Source organism: Podarcis erhardii (genome assembly GCF_964252035.2).
Source record: "Podarcis erhardii genome assembly, chromosome: 7".
Classification (NCBI taxonomy): Eukaryota; Metazoa; Chordata; class Lepidosauria; order Squamata; family Lacertidae; genus Podarcis; species Podarcis erhardii.
The window spans coordinates 77602938-77619633 of record NC_138511.1 but is presented as its reverse complement, the minus strand read 5'-3'; the positions used below and the strand labels follow the sequence as shown (position 1 = coordinate 77619633).

The window sequence follows — 16696 nt, the reverse complement described above, 5'->3', positions numbered from 1 at the left end:
TAAACATGCCCAGCTCCCTTAGCCGTTCCTCATAAGGCATCGTTTCCAGGCCTTTGACCATTTTGGTTGCCCTCCTCTGGACACGTTCCAGTTTCTCAGTGTCCTTCTTGAACTGTGGTGCCCAGAACTGGACACAGTACTCCAGGTGAGGTCTGACCAGAGCAGAATACAGTGGCACTATTACTTCCCTTGATCTAGATGCAATACTCCTATTGATGCAGCCCAGAATTGCATTGGCTTTTTTAGCTGCCGTGTCACACTGTTGGCTCATGTCAAGTTTGTGGTCAACCAAGACTCCTAGATCCTTTTCACATGTACTGCTCTCAAGCCAGGTGTCACCCATCTTGTATTTGTGCCTCTCATTTTTTTTTTGCCCAAGTGCAATACTTTACATTTCTCCCTGTTAAAATTCATCTTGTTTGTTTGGGCCCAGTTCTCTAATCTGTCAAGGTCGTTTTGAAGTGTAATCCTGTCCTCTGGGGTGTTGGCCACCCCTCCCAGTTTGGTGTCATTTGCAAATTTGATTAGGATGCCCTTGAGTCCATCATCCAAGTCGTTGATAAAGATGTTGAATAAGACCGGGCCCAAGACAGAACCCTGTGGCACCCCACTAGTCCCTCTTCTCCAGGATGAAGAGGAACCATTGATGAGCACCCTTTGGGTTCGGTCAGTCAGCCAGTTACAAATCCACTGAGTGGTAGCATAGTCAAGTCCACATTTTACCAGCTTCTTTACAAGAATATCATGGGGCACTTTGTCAAATGCCTTGCTGAAATCAAGGTAGGCTACATCCACTGCGTTCCCTTCATCTACCAGGCTTGTAATTCTGTCAAAAAACGAGATCAGGTTAGTCTGACATGACTTATTTTTCAGAAATCCATGCTGACTATTGGTGATCACAGCATTCCTTTCTAGGTGCTCACAGACTGTTTGCTTAATGATCTGCTGCAGAATCTTCCCTGGTATTGATGTCAGACTGACTGGGTGTCAGCTTCTATCGATGGCTTCTAGCTGGGATGGCTCTACTCGGCCTCCACAGGTGGAGGCAGCTTTGCTTCTGAAAATCTGTGGCTGGAAACCATGGGAGGGGAAAGTCTTCTTGCACTCGGGTGCTGCTTGAGGTTTTCCCTCAGGCCTCTGGGTGGCCACAGTGAGAGTCGGATGCTGGACTCAATGGGCCATTGGTGCATCAGGGCTCTTCTGAGATCCTGAGGTTCAACCCACAAGCCCTTGCAAAAAATAGCACTTCGGTGTCATAACATTTCAGAATGTTCTTAATAGACCTCCCAATGCCTCTTGGAGCCAGCGATGAAACACAGGGCATTTATTGCATAAGATAATCCCAGGATTCCTCTCGGCTCTGAATAATGGTGCACCAGCCATGGAGAAGGAGAGAAATTATGATTCATAGAAGGGGCCATTATGACACACAAGTGCTATTTCTGTGATGGGCGGAGAAGCCACCGGAAGTTGCCGTCCTGGCTTGTCCTGGAAAGATTGAGAGTTTCAGCCCCTGGATGAGGAGTTCCCTGGAATGAAAGCACAGATGTAATAAGATCTAACCAGCTCCTCCTTTGAGTTTGTTAGAGCCAGTTACTTGCCAGGGTGATCCTAGCACAGAGGACTGGGCATTCAGAAATGGATCCAGGAGAGAACAAGCTTTGGGCTATGGTTTGAAGGAAGAGAAGGAAGGAAACAGAAGTGAATTCAACAGATCAAAAACAAATGGAGGTCAGCTACCCACCAAGAGGTATAGTGCCATGGCCGTTTTGGGTGGCCAGATTTGAGCATCCTGAAATGGTGTCACTGATTTATGCTTATAGATTCCCCCCCTGACCAAATGTATGTATCTGTTTATTTACTGGCTGCCCCATGGCATAAATTCTCTGGGCGGCTTATGAAATGCTGGTGGTGGGAGATTGTAAAAAAGGCAGGGCTTCTTAGGAGTATAGGCAGGGTTTAAGAAGAAGAATTATTTCAGAAGGTGTGGCTTACTGGAAATTTCACTTTGCCACCCTTTCCAAAATAAATGGGAATGCCACTACCCACTGATATCAGGGCATGCACCTTTGCTGTATTTCCCCCCAGTAATTCCTAAAACTATTTTTGTTTAGGCAAGACTCCCCAGACATGCAATTTTGTTGTGCATATTTTGTGCTAAGAACTGTGCAGTCACGGAGGTGGGTACAATTCTTGTTTGTGTAAACAGCAGTTTATTTTTTTGTATGTCTATGTTTTTCTATGTTTTTTTATTTTACTTTTTTCGCTTTTTGTATTTATAAAACTCAATAAAAAAACTGCTGATTTTTCATACGCTTTGATACATTTAATCTCTGTTTGTTTTTATAAAGTTGCAGGTTGCTGGCATTTTCAAATAAATATTTTATATTTTATGTAAACCACTTAGAGGTGGAGGCCTTGAATCTCGAGATGGGCACTATAAATAAGGCACACTTGCCCACCTGCCAGCAAATCACAGCATAGATACTCTGCAAGGCCTGCCCTCCTCCCCTCTCTCAATTAACTTCCATCTCCAGGACACACTCCCGTGACATCACCAAGGGCTGCCCTTCTGTTTCATGTTTGGCTCTTGAGATCTCAAGGTCTTGGATGCTCTGGTACAGTGGTACCTCGGGTTAAGTACTTAATTCGTTCCGGAGGTCCATACTTAACCTGAAACTGTTCTTAACCTGAAGCACCACTTTAGCTAATGGGGCTGCTGCGCAATTTCTGTTCTCATCCTGAAGCAAAGTTCTTAACCTGAAGCACTATTTCTGGGTTAGCGGAGTCTGTAACCTGAAGCGTATGTAACTCAAGGTACCACTGTATATAGTCTTTCCTTTAACTGATAATTTGTTTGGGGGAAAGACTGCACAAGCAAGCTATTATGAAAATAATATCTAGGCCTATGTAGACAAGTCTATCCAGACATGAAGTTGGCAGGTTTGCAATCTAATTTGATGCAGGTTTAGGCTGTGAATCAGGAGGTCTGGCCAACTTCTGAAAAGCCCAAATTGTGAGATTTAGGTCAACCTCACAAACAATTCTTTTAAAAACAAGAAACCCGCAAGCACGTATGATTGCTATTTTTAGTCGAAAAGAGGGAGGGGAAAAGAAGAACTAAATTTGCCCAGATTTCCTGCCTCCTTGCCTAGTGGTGATTCTTCCCATGCAACTTGAGGCGACGCAAGTGATAAGACACCCATTTGATTTCAGTTTATCTTTCTGCCTGCAGGTTTCATGGGTGCCAGATGGGTACTGGCGACAACATTCATGATCTTCATGCCGCCATGCTTTTAAGACAGGATCAGTAGATTTAGATCTTGGTGAGTTTGCAACATTTGCAAAAAAAATTTACTCTGCAAATGCTTGCTTCAGCTGTCGGATTTCAAAACTCGGAGATTCTAGGCAAATCTGATCTGTGTTTTGCAATTTTATCTCAATGTGCAAATGAACTTGAGACAGGAAAGAGTGGCACTTTGCTCTTTTGAAGGTGACTCAGAAACTTAAACTAACGGAGAAAGCAGTTGCTAGACTGGTGGCTGGGAGCGGCCGCTGGTCCTGAAGGATCTACATCAGCCCCCAGTCTGTTTCCAAACACAATTCAAAGAGCTGGTGTTGACTTTTAAGGCCCTAAATGGCTTCCGCCCTGTATACCTGAAGGAGCATCTCATACCTTCCAACATTTCTCCAATGAAAATAGTGACGTCCCATTCCATAATGATAATTTTACTGTTTATACCCCACACATCTTACTGGGTTGCCCCAACCACTCTGGGCAGCTTCCAACATATATAAAAACATAATAAAACATTAAACATTTTTTAAAACTTCCCTATACAGGATTTCCTTCAGATGACCCAGGGCTCAGAAAACTCCATACCCTCCAACGTTTCTCCAATGAAAATAGGGACATCCTAAGGAAAAGTGGGACATTCTGGGATCAAATCAGAAATTGGAATGGCTTCTCTAAATCAGGGACGTCCCTGGGAAATGGAGGGCAGTTGGAGGGTCTGGCATCGCTACCCACACCGTTCATCCCAGACAGTGAGGTCCAGCTCTGAGGGCCTTCTTGCATTTGCCTCACTGTGAAGTTAACTGAGGTTACAGGGAACCAGGCACAGGGTCTTCTCAGTAGTGGCTCCCTTCCTGCGGAACGCCCTCCCATCAGATGCCAAGGAAATAAACTACTATCTGACTTTTAGAAGACATTTGAAGACAGCCCTGTATAGGGAAGTTTTTTAATGTGTGGTGTTTTATTGCAGTTTTATAACTCGCTGGAAACAGCCCAACATAGGTGCCAATTCCCTGGGGCCCTGGGTGCCCAACCACCCACAAAATTCCCCATGAAGTGGCCGGGCACTCACAAATTTCAGTGCCAGGGCCATGCACGGTGCATGGCACCCACAGCCCCAGGCACCCATGGTCACGGGGCCAAGTTGACACTCCTGTAGACCAGAGAGGCTGGGGCGACGCAGTCAGATGGGGGGGGCATATAATGAATTACTCCTGCTACTGATATGCAAAGTCTCCCTAATAGAAAGAGTGTATACTTGCTGAGATATATGCAGACTGTACACTCACTGAAGGCTACGTGTCAATAAATGTACCAATGTCCAGGTCAGCTATTTGTGAATACAGGGGCACTTGTTCAATGTAACATGTGAATCACCTTTCCTATGATTCTTTATAAGGTAGTTTTCTCTGTTTAATCAAAAGTAGAAAATAGAGCCATGGAAAGGGTTGTTCCAGCTGAGAAGCCAGAAGAAATTTCTTGTTGGAAAGGTCTATTTTGAGGAACTTTCCTTCATCTGCAAATTGTAATTTAAGCCAATAATTTAAAAATAAGTAGGTGGACTCAATGAAAAGTTGGCCACCGGATTTAGCAACCCATGCTTCTCAGATACAATAACAAAGTGTTGTCAATATATTTTCCTGCTGAGGCCCTTGGATGTTTTCGCAGTTTCATGGCCAGCAGACAATCAGGAAAGTCTCTCCAGCAATGGAGGAGCAACAAGTGGAAAAGATTCACCTGTTGAACTTGCTCTCATAATGCAAAAATAATCCTGGCAGCCTAAAGGTGGCATACCATTGTTGTGCCACATTCCAAATCTCTCTATTGCTGCCATTTAACCATTGCACTACAAGCAGAAATCCAACTGGTAGAGCTTAAGGCTGTTTCTCTCTTTCCCTTTTTTTTTTTTTAAACAGGACCCCTGGATCACTGCAGCTGCCTAACCAGCAGAAATGTAGCTGGGAAAGCTTTTATAATGGCTATTATCAAGAATGAAATTCTGTAGCTTTTCATACCAAAAGTGCTCCAGTTTATTTTTCGTCCTGCTTTCGTTGGGCTGTAATGCAAGCTTGACACTCCAGATGACAAAAATGCAATAACCCTGGGGAGGCATCGTAGCACAGCTAAAAGCATGGAAGGATGTGTGGCCAGTCCAGGATAATCCCACCATTAACGGACCATTATTGGGGCAATGTCGTATTGCAGAATTACACCTCCCCACCTCCACCCCCCAAAATCCCATCCAGCTGGTCCTAGTTGGTCAGCTGCACTGGCTGACTGCTGTGTAGGACGGCCAGATGTTGCAGAGGGCAGGGCTCTTGCACTTTTTAATAGTTGTGCAGGAGAGGGGATTTCAGCAGGGTGGAACAGGACAGCGTACAGTGCAGAATTTCAGCAGGTGCAGTGATGGGGAAAAGTTCCGTTTCTTGGATAACTGCCTGTTAAGCACAGGAGGAGCCCTGCGAGAGAGAGAATAAAAACTTTGTTCTAGGCAAGTGGAAAAACACATTTTCTGCAGACACCCATTTCTCCAGCAGCACCCAAGAAAGAAAAACAAATGCATCGCTAATCTCTTTAGAGGCTTACCACATTTGGCTAAAACCGCAAATCGGGGACTCTATGTAAGGAATGTGGCATCTCAGGCTTGAGCTTCTGGTCCCCTTCCGCATCTGGGTCAACACAGAGGGGCACCTCACCATCTTCTCTGTGATTCATGTTTCTCCCAATCTTTTCTCCAAGGAGCTCGTGGTATCCCCCCTCCTCATTTAATCCCCGTTAACAACCCTGCAAGGTAGGTTAGTCTGAGAGGCAGCCCAAAGGCACCCAAGAAGCTTCCCTGCCCAGTGGCATAGCAAGGCCAGTTGCCCCGGGCATGAAATTGTTAGGGGCATAAGATTTCAACACCTGGTGGTGCCTCAATACAGCTGCCTGGGCTCCATTGAAAACGGCTTCTCCATGCAAAGCAGAAGGTGGCCTCTCCAGACAACAGAACGACTCTTCTTTTCCTGTCTCTGTGGCTACAATTTCCTGGGTGATGGAGACACTTCCATTAGGCAGCTGAATGGGCATGCGTACTCTGTCTGTTTCCCACCCACCCACACCTCCACGCAGCCCCGGGCACTGGCAACCCACGCTATGCCACTATCATGGCCATGTGAGGATTTGAACCCTGGTCTCCCAAGTCCTAGTCTGACGCACTAACCACTAAATCGCATTGTCTTCCTCCTCCTCCAGAAAGTGAAAATGCCCAAGCCTAAGAGGGTCACCTTTAAATAAATCACATGATGTTGTGCAATCCTTCAACAGCCATCGCCACCCAAACAAGGGTTGTTACAGAATTGCATAACATTTGTACGCATTATATATAGATGCAAATTCAGGGGTGGGGGTGGGAATACTGCAGTTTATGATGCAATACATCTCACCATCATGGGGAAGTCTCCTGGGGGCCGGGGGCCAAATGTCTGCTGATCGAGTACTAAAGGGCAGCTATTTCCAGACTCCTGATCTTCCTTCTTGTGGTTCTTCAGCTTCACATCAGGCAGCCCTTCCAAACAGAGAGGTCTTTCAGTTAACAGCATGTGCAAGGAACCTTTGGCCAGCAGATGTTGCTGAAGCACACCTCCCATAATCCCTAGTCACTGACCGTTCTTCCTGGGGCAACATCTGGAGGGCCAATGACTCCCCAAACCTGAGTTAGAGGATTGTTCCTTGACAGTCCCTCAAAGGATGGTCATTTGTCATGGATGCTTTAGTTGAGATTCCTGCATTGCAGGGGGTTGGACTAGATGACCCTCGGGGTCCCTTCCACTTATACAATTCTATGAATCGATGCACTTTTTAATATATAAATGGGGGTTTTGAGGATTTTCTTCTGCAACAAAAAAAGCACTTCTTCTTCAGCGATCACTCGTAGCTGAGTAAGATTGTCTTCCATAAACATGGTTTTAACAGTGAGTCCATAAGTGACTGTCGAGGCCAGTTCTGGATCCATACGTCCTTCCACAGTGGGGACGTTGGTTTCTGGGTGGGAGTTGATCACGGTGAGGGTTTGCCAAGTGTGCCTTCCTCTTAGCGCATTTCTCCCTTTCGTCCTGAGTTCGAGCGTCTTCAAAGCCCATGACACCTTTGGTAAAGGCTGTTCTCCTATTGGAGCGCTCGTAGGCCAGTGTTTCCCACTTGTTGGTGTGTATAACGAAAAAGGACACAAGCTCTACCTGGAGATGTTAGGAATGCAACCTGGAATCTCCTGCAGGAAAAGCAGATGCTCTACCATGTGTGGTTATCTAACTGTGGGGCAGTCCTCCCTTTGGAGTACAGTGGTACCTCAGGTTAAGAACTTAATTTGTTCTGGAGGTCCATTCTTAACCTGAAACTGTTCTTAACCTGAAGCACCACTTTAGCTAATGGGGCCTCCCGCTGCCACTGCGCAATTTCTGTTCTCATCCTGAAGTAAAGTTCTTAACCTGAGGTACTACTTCAGAGTTAGCGGAGTCTGTAACCTGAAGTGTCTGTAACCTGAAGCGTCTGTAACCTGAGGTACCACTGTATCTGACTTTCCAGGGAGAGACAGCATCCTAAAGCAAGTTGTGCCTCCGGCCAAGAGGACTGGGTCTGCATGGCAAAGAACCCTCACTGCCCCTCAGAGGAAAGCACCCTCACTGTGCCCTTGCTTGGGAAGAAGCGGGCTCAGAAAGGGCCACTGTTGTTAGGAAGCTTCCTTGCGATGTCAGCAGGGGGCTTGCTACGCCTCTGTTTATGCCTGCATTGAGATCAGTGCCTCCTAGCTGCAGGCCCTCGAGGGCAACAATAGCAGGTTTGCAGAAGACTTCTTGTTTTTCACTTCACCACCCAACATCAGGAAGTATCTGTGGGCAGATCTACACCACGCATTTAAAACACGTGACTTCCCCCAAAGAATCCTGGGAACTGTGGTTTCCCCCTTACAGAGCCACAATACCCAGCACCCTGAACAAACTACACTTCCTAGGATGCTATGGGGCAAGTCACATGCAATAAATGTACAGTGTGAATCATCAGCTCTGATCATCGGTTTCGGGTTGGCGGAGTAGAAAGCATATTTAGTGGGGGGGGGAGGCAAGTTTTAAATGTTTGAGAAGCAACCATTTCAAGGGCTCAAAAACAGTTACAAAACTAAGGGACTGAGAGGGCTAATTAATTCAGGCAACCTTGTAAAATCCGGTGAAGAATTTTAATAACCAGTCTGAAAAGTTTAATGGTTGAGGTTGTTAGCTTTTACCCCCTGGAAGAGCTCCTGTGCATTTAAGAGTTGCTGGACTCAGAAAAGTTTCTAAGATGTACAACTTGTTCCTACCACTTATCTTCATGCTAGGAAAAAGTCTCCTTCTAAGTGTTTGCTTGCTTGCTTGTTCAGAAGCTATTAACAGCACAGGAGCCCTGTGAGGGAAAATTTGGTCACCATGCTTCTCAGATGTCATCACCAAAGGTTGCCATTTTTTCCCCTGGCTGCGCTCTTGTGTCTTTAACATGACCAGCAGAAACTTAGTAAGCAAAGCTCCTCCAGCATGAAAGCTAGCTAGACTAATCCAGAATGCAGCAGCTAGACTGGTGACTGGTAGCAGCTGCTGGAACCATATAGCACCGGTTCTGAAAGACCTACATTGACTCCCAGTAAGTTTCTGAGCACAATTCCCGGTGGATAGAAGCTTTGTGGCTTGAGGCTTGAGGGAGCATTAAGTGTCTTCCTAGAAAACCTCAGGGATCTGCTTGGGGTATAAGGGTTTAGGCAGTCCCTGAGATATCCTGGACCCAAATGGTTAAGAGCCTTGTAAATTAATACAAGGACCTTGAACCTGGTCTGGTAGCATATGAGCAACGAGTGAAATCTTTTGAGCGCTGGAAGGGATGCGCTGGCGATAGTCTGTCCCCATTAGCAATCTAGCAGCAGTGTTTTGCACCAACTAGAGCCTCCGGATCAGGCCCAAGGGTAAACCCACATTTATGAATCACTTCCTATGATGCATCACAAAATGATTTGCAATGCAATCTCTATATATAAAACAATTATATATATATATATCAAAGCAACTGAAACAATTGCAAACACACCCCAGTTAAAAAAACAGTTACCAGACCCTCCTATTTTCCAGCGACAGTCCCTGATTTACAGAAACCATCCCGGTTTCTGATTTGACCCCAGAATGTCCCACTTTTCCTTGGGATGTCTGTATTTTCATTGGAGAAATGTTGGAAGGTATGGAGTTATGTGATTCCCCCCACCCCAAGCCAAGGAGATAAGTAACTATAACACCTTGAGAAGACATCTGAAGGCAGTCCTGTAGGGGGGAGTTATTTAATCCTTAATGTTTTATTACGGTATGTTTTTATATGCGTTGGAAGCCGCCCAGATATTATGAGCAGGGTATAAATGATGTTGTTGTTGTTGTTGTTGTTGTTACGGAATCGGGTGTCCTTATTTTCATCGGAGAAATGTTGGAGGGTACAAGTTACTTTCCGGTTGGTTTGGTTGTACCTTTCCAAAATCCAAAGTTGGGAACTGTTTGCCTCATCTGTTAAGCCCGCCCTAGCTGGGCCAAGATAAGCTGCAAAGGCATTTTGAAGGAAACGGAACAAAAGGCCTCTCTCACCTTCCTGGGTAAGCACACAGTCCAGATAAAGAGCTACCAGCTTGTTCACAGGTCTCTCTAGCTTCACACACTACAGTGGCTTGATTTGGTTCAGAAAGGGCAGATAAGCTTTATCACTGGCTCACGGCTGCTTTATCAAGCTACAGTTAGGCATGGTTAGAGGCAGGAGGCGGGCGGAAGCAAGGAGGGACATTGTCTGCCCTACACAAGATAGGATACTACTGGGTTTTGCTAGTGGGTCATGTTTCAGTTTCTCCATGCTGCTGACTAAGCAAGCTGGGCTTGATGAAATCCCCTCTTCCACGCAGCTATTCAAGGCGCAGAAACATAGGAAGCCTCAGAATGCTGAGTCAAAGTCTTGGTCTAGCCAGCTCAGTGTTGTCTACACCAGTGGTTTTCAACCAGGGAGCCATGGCACCCTGGGGTGCCTTGAGTGATGGTCAGAGGTGCTGCAGGCAACACTGGCCTCTGGCTTTCTTTCTTTCTTTCTTTCTTTCTTTCTTTCTTTCTTTCTTTCTTTCTTTCTTTCTTTCTTCCCTCCTTTCTTCCCTCCCTCCGTCCCTCCCTCCCTCCCTCCTCTCTGCTTCCCAAAGGCTTGCACAGCTGTTTGTTGCAGCAGCCCTGGCTACAAGCCCTGGCTAGTACCTCTGGGGCTGGTGAGGGGGTGTTTCCCAGGCCCCTGTGGGGCAGTGTGAGGAGACACCACTCTTTGGGGCAGGGGGGGCAGCTCAAAGATCAGGGGCGGCTGCCCAGAGGACTCCCAAGGAAGGGGAGAAGAGAGGAGGCTGAGGGAAGACTCCACAAGGGAGGGTGTTTGAAAAAGGGCGAGAGGCTGCCAGCTCTGCAAGCAAGGGGTGACATAACTGGGCGCCTGAGCCCCACAGGGGTGCCGCAGAAAGAAGGTACTTGGTCAAAGGAGCCGTGGACTCAAAAACCTCTGGTCTACACTGATTGGCAGCAGCTCTCCAGGAATGAAGATTGGTGTCCTCTCTTAGCCCTACCTGGAGACATCAGGAACTAGACCTGAGACCTTTCTGCATGCAGTGTGGATGCTTTTTGCTGGTTCAGATCAACCCATGTTAAGCAAGCTAGCCTTCCTGCAATCTCCTCTTCTCCACAACAATTAAAGTCAGCTAGCCGCCTTGCAATGAGTCAGACCCTTTGTAGAATTGTAGAGTTTCAAGCGTAATAAACGGAAATCTGCCCTTATTCCCTTCTGGGGTCCACAAGAGCCCTTGTAGAGTCCTTTGCAGGTTCTCCATCGGTCGGAGAAAAATAACAGAGGCCAACCAGAGAATATTGAGAAGCAAATCAGCTAGTAAGTCTGATCTTTATTGAACTGTTGCAACAGAGTGCCCCCTTCACACGCAGGAGAAGGAGGAGGACCCAGAACCCAGGAGTGTCTGCCCTTATATAGACATTTTAAATTGCCCACCCTGGAGTTCAAGACCACCCCCAGAAACATCATACATACATCACAGAAGGGGCATTCTACAACAGTCATTGTTTATCTCCTGTCTGGCAGGTTACCTGTTAATGCTTACTTGATTGGATACCCTGAGGAGCCTGGCCAATCTTTTGTAATGATAAATACTTAGTTCCTGAGGCAGGTCACAGGCTCACACCCTATTCATATCTTAAATGTGCCCTTGTGAGGAAAGAGACAATGGGGAGGTTTCCCACTTTGACGTTGCAGATAAATATTTGAGGTCAATTTGTTCAGGATTTTTTTTCTGTGGGGTTTCAGACATGTGGTTTATATATTTGTGTATGCATGTGTTTGCTTGGTACATTTATTACATATCTAAGACCTTAAAATTATTATAACACAACGGACCCCCAGGGTCAGAATCTCTTTCCGTCAGAAACCTTCTTCCTGATGTTTAGACAGGCAGGAGCTCTGCAGAATTTTAGTCTGGTGTCTTTTCCCCCAGCGCTTCCAGGGGACGGTGGGGATTGAACCAGGAATCCTGGACATTCTGCACACAAAGCGGATGCTTTAACCAGTGAGCTACAGGAAGGGTGCTTCTTTTTAAGCACCTGTCCACCATTGCTATCGTCTGCAACATGCCTCCTTGAATGGGACTAGCTGCATGCAAAGAGCATCCTGCGCCAAGAAAAACCCCAGTTGGTGCAGTCATTGACGGTGCTACAAAGCGAGTCCCTTCTCTCTATTTCTGAAGTTCGTGAATGAATGAGAATGGGGAAGCCACAGGCCACTTGCACACCTATAGAGCAATAGCCCACCCTGGTGGCTTTAGGAGAGAACTGCAGCTAAAGGAATTCGGGATGGTTCCTTAGGGCTTAGGACCATCTTAGTTTCTGACGCTACGGGATGCTAATGCTAACTTTTTCCTCGAGGGGAAAAGTTTCATGCACTGCAAAGGAGCACAGCCAGCAGCACTGTGCGAAGCTTGTTGCTGCCGTTTGTCATTTATTAGATCGGAATATATGCTGAGCCTTTGCCGAAGAGGTTGCATCATTTGGGACCTTCTAGTTTCCAGAAAAGGAGAGTTAAGAGGTGACATAGAATCATACAGTTGGAAGGGATCCCCAAGGGTCATCAAGCCGAACCTTGCTACAATGCATAGAAGCTTATCATTTTATAGCATGGGGAAAGTGAATAGAGAGGTTTCTCTCTCTCTCTCTCTCAACTCTAGAACTCAGGGGCATTGAATGCCGCTGAATGTTGCAAGATTCAGGGCAGATAAAAACAAGTGCTTCTTCATGCAGTGCAGAGTTAAACTGTGGATCTCACTGCCACAGGAGGCAGTGACTGCAACCAACTTGGACGGCTTTAAATGAGACAAATTCATAGAGGGTAAAGCTCTCAGTGGCTACTTGCCACATCACACCATGTTCTGCCTCCACAGTCAAGAGGCAGTTATTCTTATGCATACCTGTTGCTGAACAGCACAGGAGGGGAGAATGCCCCCACAGGTCACTGTTTTGCAGCTGTGAGAACCGAATGTTGGACAGGCTTGTCCATTGGCCTGATCCAGCAGTTTCTTTTATTGTGGTTGTGTTCATAACTCAGTTAGGTGGGTTAGGCTTAGAGGCAGCGACGGGCCCAAGGTGAGCTTCACGGCTGAAAGGGGAGATTTGAACCCTGGGCTCCCACCACCAATGACACATTGGCTCCCAATTGTGCATATGTGTGCAGAAAGGCACATGGAGTGCAACCCTAGAGCAAAACGGTGCATGTTGTGCTACTTTCACATATGAAATGTTCTGAACTGGTTATGGCAGCCCTGTTTACAGTAGGATCAGCCTTTGCCAATTGAAGTACGGCTGTCTGGCCAAATGCAAGATGACTCTTAGATTAGATTCAGAAGCAATACAAACGCAAGTGGGTGAGACGATTTCAGATTTTATTATGAACAGCAAGTAAAAGATACATTACCAAGCGGCACTTCAATCTGCCTACGGGGAAGCCCTGGAGACGTGGCGAGCTGACCACCAGGTAGCCTTCTTTTGCACAGCTCTGTGGCCAACAGCCTGTGTGCGAATTCCCAGCTCCTGTATTCAAAACTAGGTATTTTATAGATGCTGGTCCCCGTTGGGGCTGAGCTACTCTACATCAAAGACAAAAAGCCAGGCCACACATCAAAGACCCTTTTTCAAGGGATAGAGAAAGCAATAAAACATAGATGGCCAGAGTCAGGAAGAGATAACCAGACAGGAAGAGTTGGCCATGTCAGATCACTATCTCCTCGAAATTACAATAATCTTCCGGAATAATTATCCCATACAGGCTACCATCATTCCCAGCCAACACGTACTTCCTAGGGCTCATGGGAGTTGTAGTCCAAACTGTTATGTACTGAAGTTCTCACCCTGGGCCAGCAGGGGGATACTGTGGATAGTTTTCACTCAGGTCCACATATGCAAATAAGGGATTGAAAGTGACGTTCAGTGATTGGATAGTTACAGAAAATGGTTACTGTTGCATTCTAGTGGAATAAGCAGGCTGGCTGAACCCTTCGGTTCAGTTCTGTTCTGTCCTGCGAATAAACAAGAGCCGTTTGAAGAATCGCTGTGTCGTCTGATATGTTCACCCACAACTTAACACAAACCATCTGGAGGAATACCATGTTGGTGCACACTGTGGCAGACACAACACTGAAAACTTCAGCTGAGGTTTTTTTCTCTAGCGGGAAGGCAAACAGAATGCAAGGAATTAGTAGCATGGGGAAAGAAAATCCCAAAGAGGACATTTCCTTTATGTAAGAAATATGTGGTCAGCTTTGTTTGGCCAGCAATTGTGGAATGGAGCCTGTTGCCACCGCCCCCCAGCTGCTAATGGGCTACAACCAATATTTTTAGACCGACCCTAATTTTGTTAAAAAAAAATATTTTTTTATTATTAAAGGATTTTCATAGTTAGCAAGGGTACATACGGCGTCTCTGTTTTCAGTGGACAGAGTCCTTTCTACAGGTCAGTTACATTCGGTGTGAGACACCTGCTGCCATAGACTTTTGTTTAAACTGGCTTGAATGCTCTCCTTATAAATTGCGGTAACCTGCGTTGGGACCTTATGGTGAAGACCAGTTGAGAAATCCGATTGAAGAATAGCAGCTCCTTCCATCACCCCAAGGGGTAAGCTGGCTGGGGCTGATTCCCGGAGGTTGTCTGACACACAAGTGGAGGGCCATGGGATTCCGTCACCCCCTGGGATATGGCTTTGGTAACTAAAAAAGGCCATTGCAGAGCTACGAAAGATGTAGAACAGATTGGGGAGGCGGATAAGCTTTGCTAGATGCAAAGGCTATAAAGTGCTCCCTTGGTTCAAACTTGGATAAAGTGTGTGCGTTGGGATCTGTCTAAAGTGCACCATGGGGGGGGGGTCGCAAAGGCAAACCACTGGAGTGTTACTATGGCCGCAGAGACTGATACAGGGCAAATATGATTTGTTGCAGCTGGGGCAGAGGGAGGCATCCAGTTTTGCTGTGGCGTTTCTCCTCCCAGCGGTCATTCCTCCTCTGGTCACTGATGTGGAAGCACAGCCTGAATACCTGTCACCAGGCCATGTGATGTAACCCAGCAAGATCTGGAGGGACAAAGCTGTCTGTTTTAGAACGGAAACGCTCCCTTATTTGCTTTGTTTTGAAAGTTCCTTTTGTGGGTGCCTGTGTACAACGACCGCACCTCCATCTCCATCATCATCATCCTCTCCCCAAACCACAAACACAACATTAGCCTCCTTTATTTGCATCATTTATTTTATTAGTTTTTAAAAGCTGTATAAAAAAAGAAAAGAGACGTTTGCTTTTTTTAAAAAAGGCAAAATTTGTTGTATCAATGGTGCGTAAAAACAAGCTGCAGGTACCATATTTACAAAATCATTTTCATTCCATAAATTACAAAGCTCCCGATTGTTATTTACAGAATACATAATATATATCTAAATATATATATATGTCATTTTATCAGCAACAACAATAATAATAATACTTTCCCCAACAAGAAGTAGGTCCAGTCAAGTGCCAACAATCCTTCAGTAGTATTAATAATAGTAAGAACAACAATAACAACTTGATAATAATAATAACAATAATAACTTGATAAGAGCATCTCTTGAGGTAGGTAAATATTATTATTGCAGCTGTGTGTATTCCCAGGAGAAAAGGCGCAAGGCAGTACGGCATGTATTTATATTTATATAAATATATATATATGAGCGCATGGATTCAAACTGTGCGATCCTAGGCACGTCTACTTAGAAGCAAGTCCTGCTGGATTGAACTGGACTTACTGCCAAGTATATGCGCGTAGGATTACAGCTGGGATGAATCTCAGCGCTTAAAAAAACAAAACACCAATCAATTTCTAGACCTTAAGTCAGAGAAGTGGAACCTATGGCCATTCAGACGGTGCTAGACTCAACCCCAACCTCCCCACCACCACCACCACTGGGCATGCTGGGAGTTGGGAGTCCAAAGACAAGGTCATCTGAAGGGCCACAGCCCCCCCCCCCAGCCTTGCCTTAAGTAGCAGAAGAGCTGGAAATGTAGGCGAGAGATGCCTTGGATGCATTGCAGAAGCTGGGGGTGGCAGCAAGAGGAGATCTGAGCAGCAACAGCAAGGGAATGAGGCGTTAGCAGAGGGTGGGAGGACCCTGCAGCCCTCTGGGTCACATCAGCCCCCTCACCAGTGCAGCCCAAGGGCTGGGGGGGGGAGGCTGAAGGGAGCTGGAGCCTGGCAGCATCTGTAGGACCACAGGTCCCCCCCACCTCTGCTCTAATGCTATTTGGACCTCCTTGCCAAATTGCTGCAGACAGAGCGCATTTGCATGCAATGGCATGTTTTCCCATAAAAGTGCAATAGGGGGTCAGGAGCTCTCCTGTCCCTCTCTTTCAAAGCAGCAGAAGCAGCGTTTGGTTCTAAAGTGCAGGATAAACACACAGCGCCTACAGAAAACCTCTTTGAGAAAAGCCACTGAGAATTAGGAATTCGCGGGTCCTTTGCCCCACCGCTTCACATTTCTCTCTCTATGAAGAGCTGAAAACACACACTCACTCACTCACACACTATATATATATAAATATATATTTTACACGGACGTTCACCTTACCCTGCTCTAACCACTGGCAAACACAGCCCTTCCATTCTGGAAGGGCTTAATCAGACAAACTGGAATGCTACAGTTGTTCAACACCATAGAAACAAGGTCAGCCCAGCCCAGCCCAGCCCAGCCCCTCTCAAGGAACCTCTCCAGACTCAAGGAGGAGTCTTAGGAGCCAGGTGTCCTTCGCCAGGATACTACGGTTT

General features: G+C 46.2%; 1 long non-coding RNA gene across 1 annotated transcript; it reads right to left on the bottom strand.

Moving 5' to 3' along the window:
• Positions 1 to 5595: 5595 nt before the first annotated feature.
• On the bottom strand, positions 5596 to 6262 carry LOC309346653. Its single transcript, XR_014158721.1, has 2 exons — positions 5882 to 6262; positions 5596 to 5754 (listed from the first exon to the last, which is right to left on the bottom strand). It is a non-coding gene; the product is annotated as an uncharacterized lncRNA (long non-coding RNA).
• Between the last annotated feature and the right edge of the window lie 10434 nt (positions 6263 to 16696).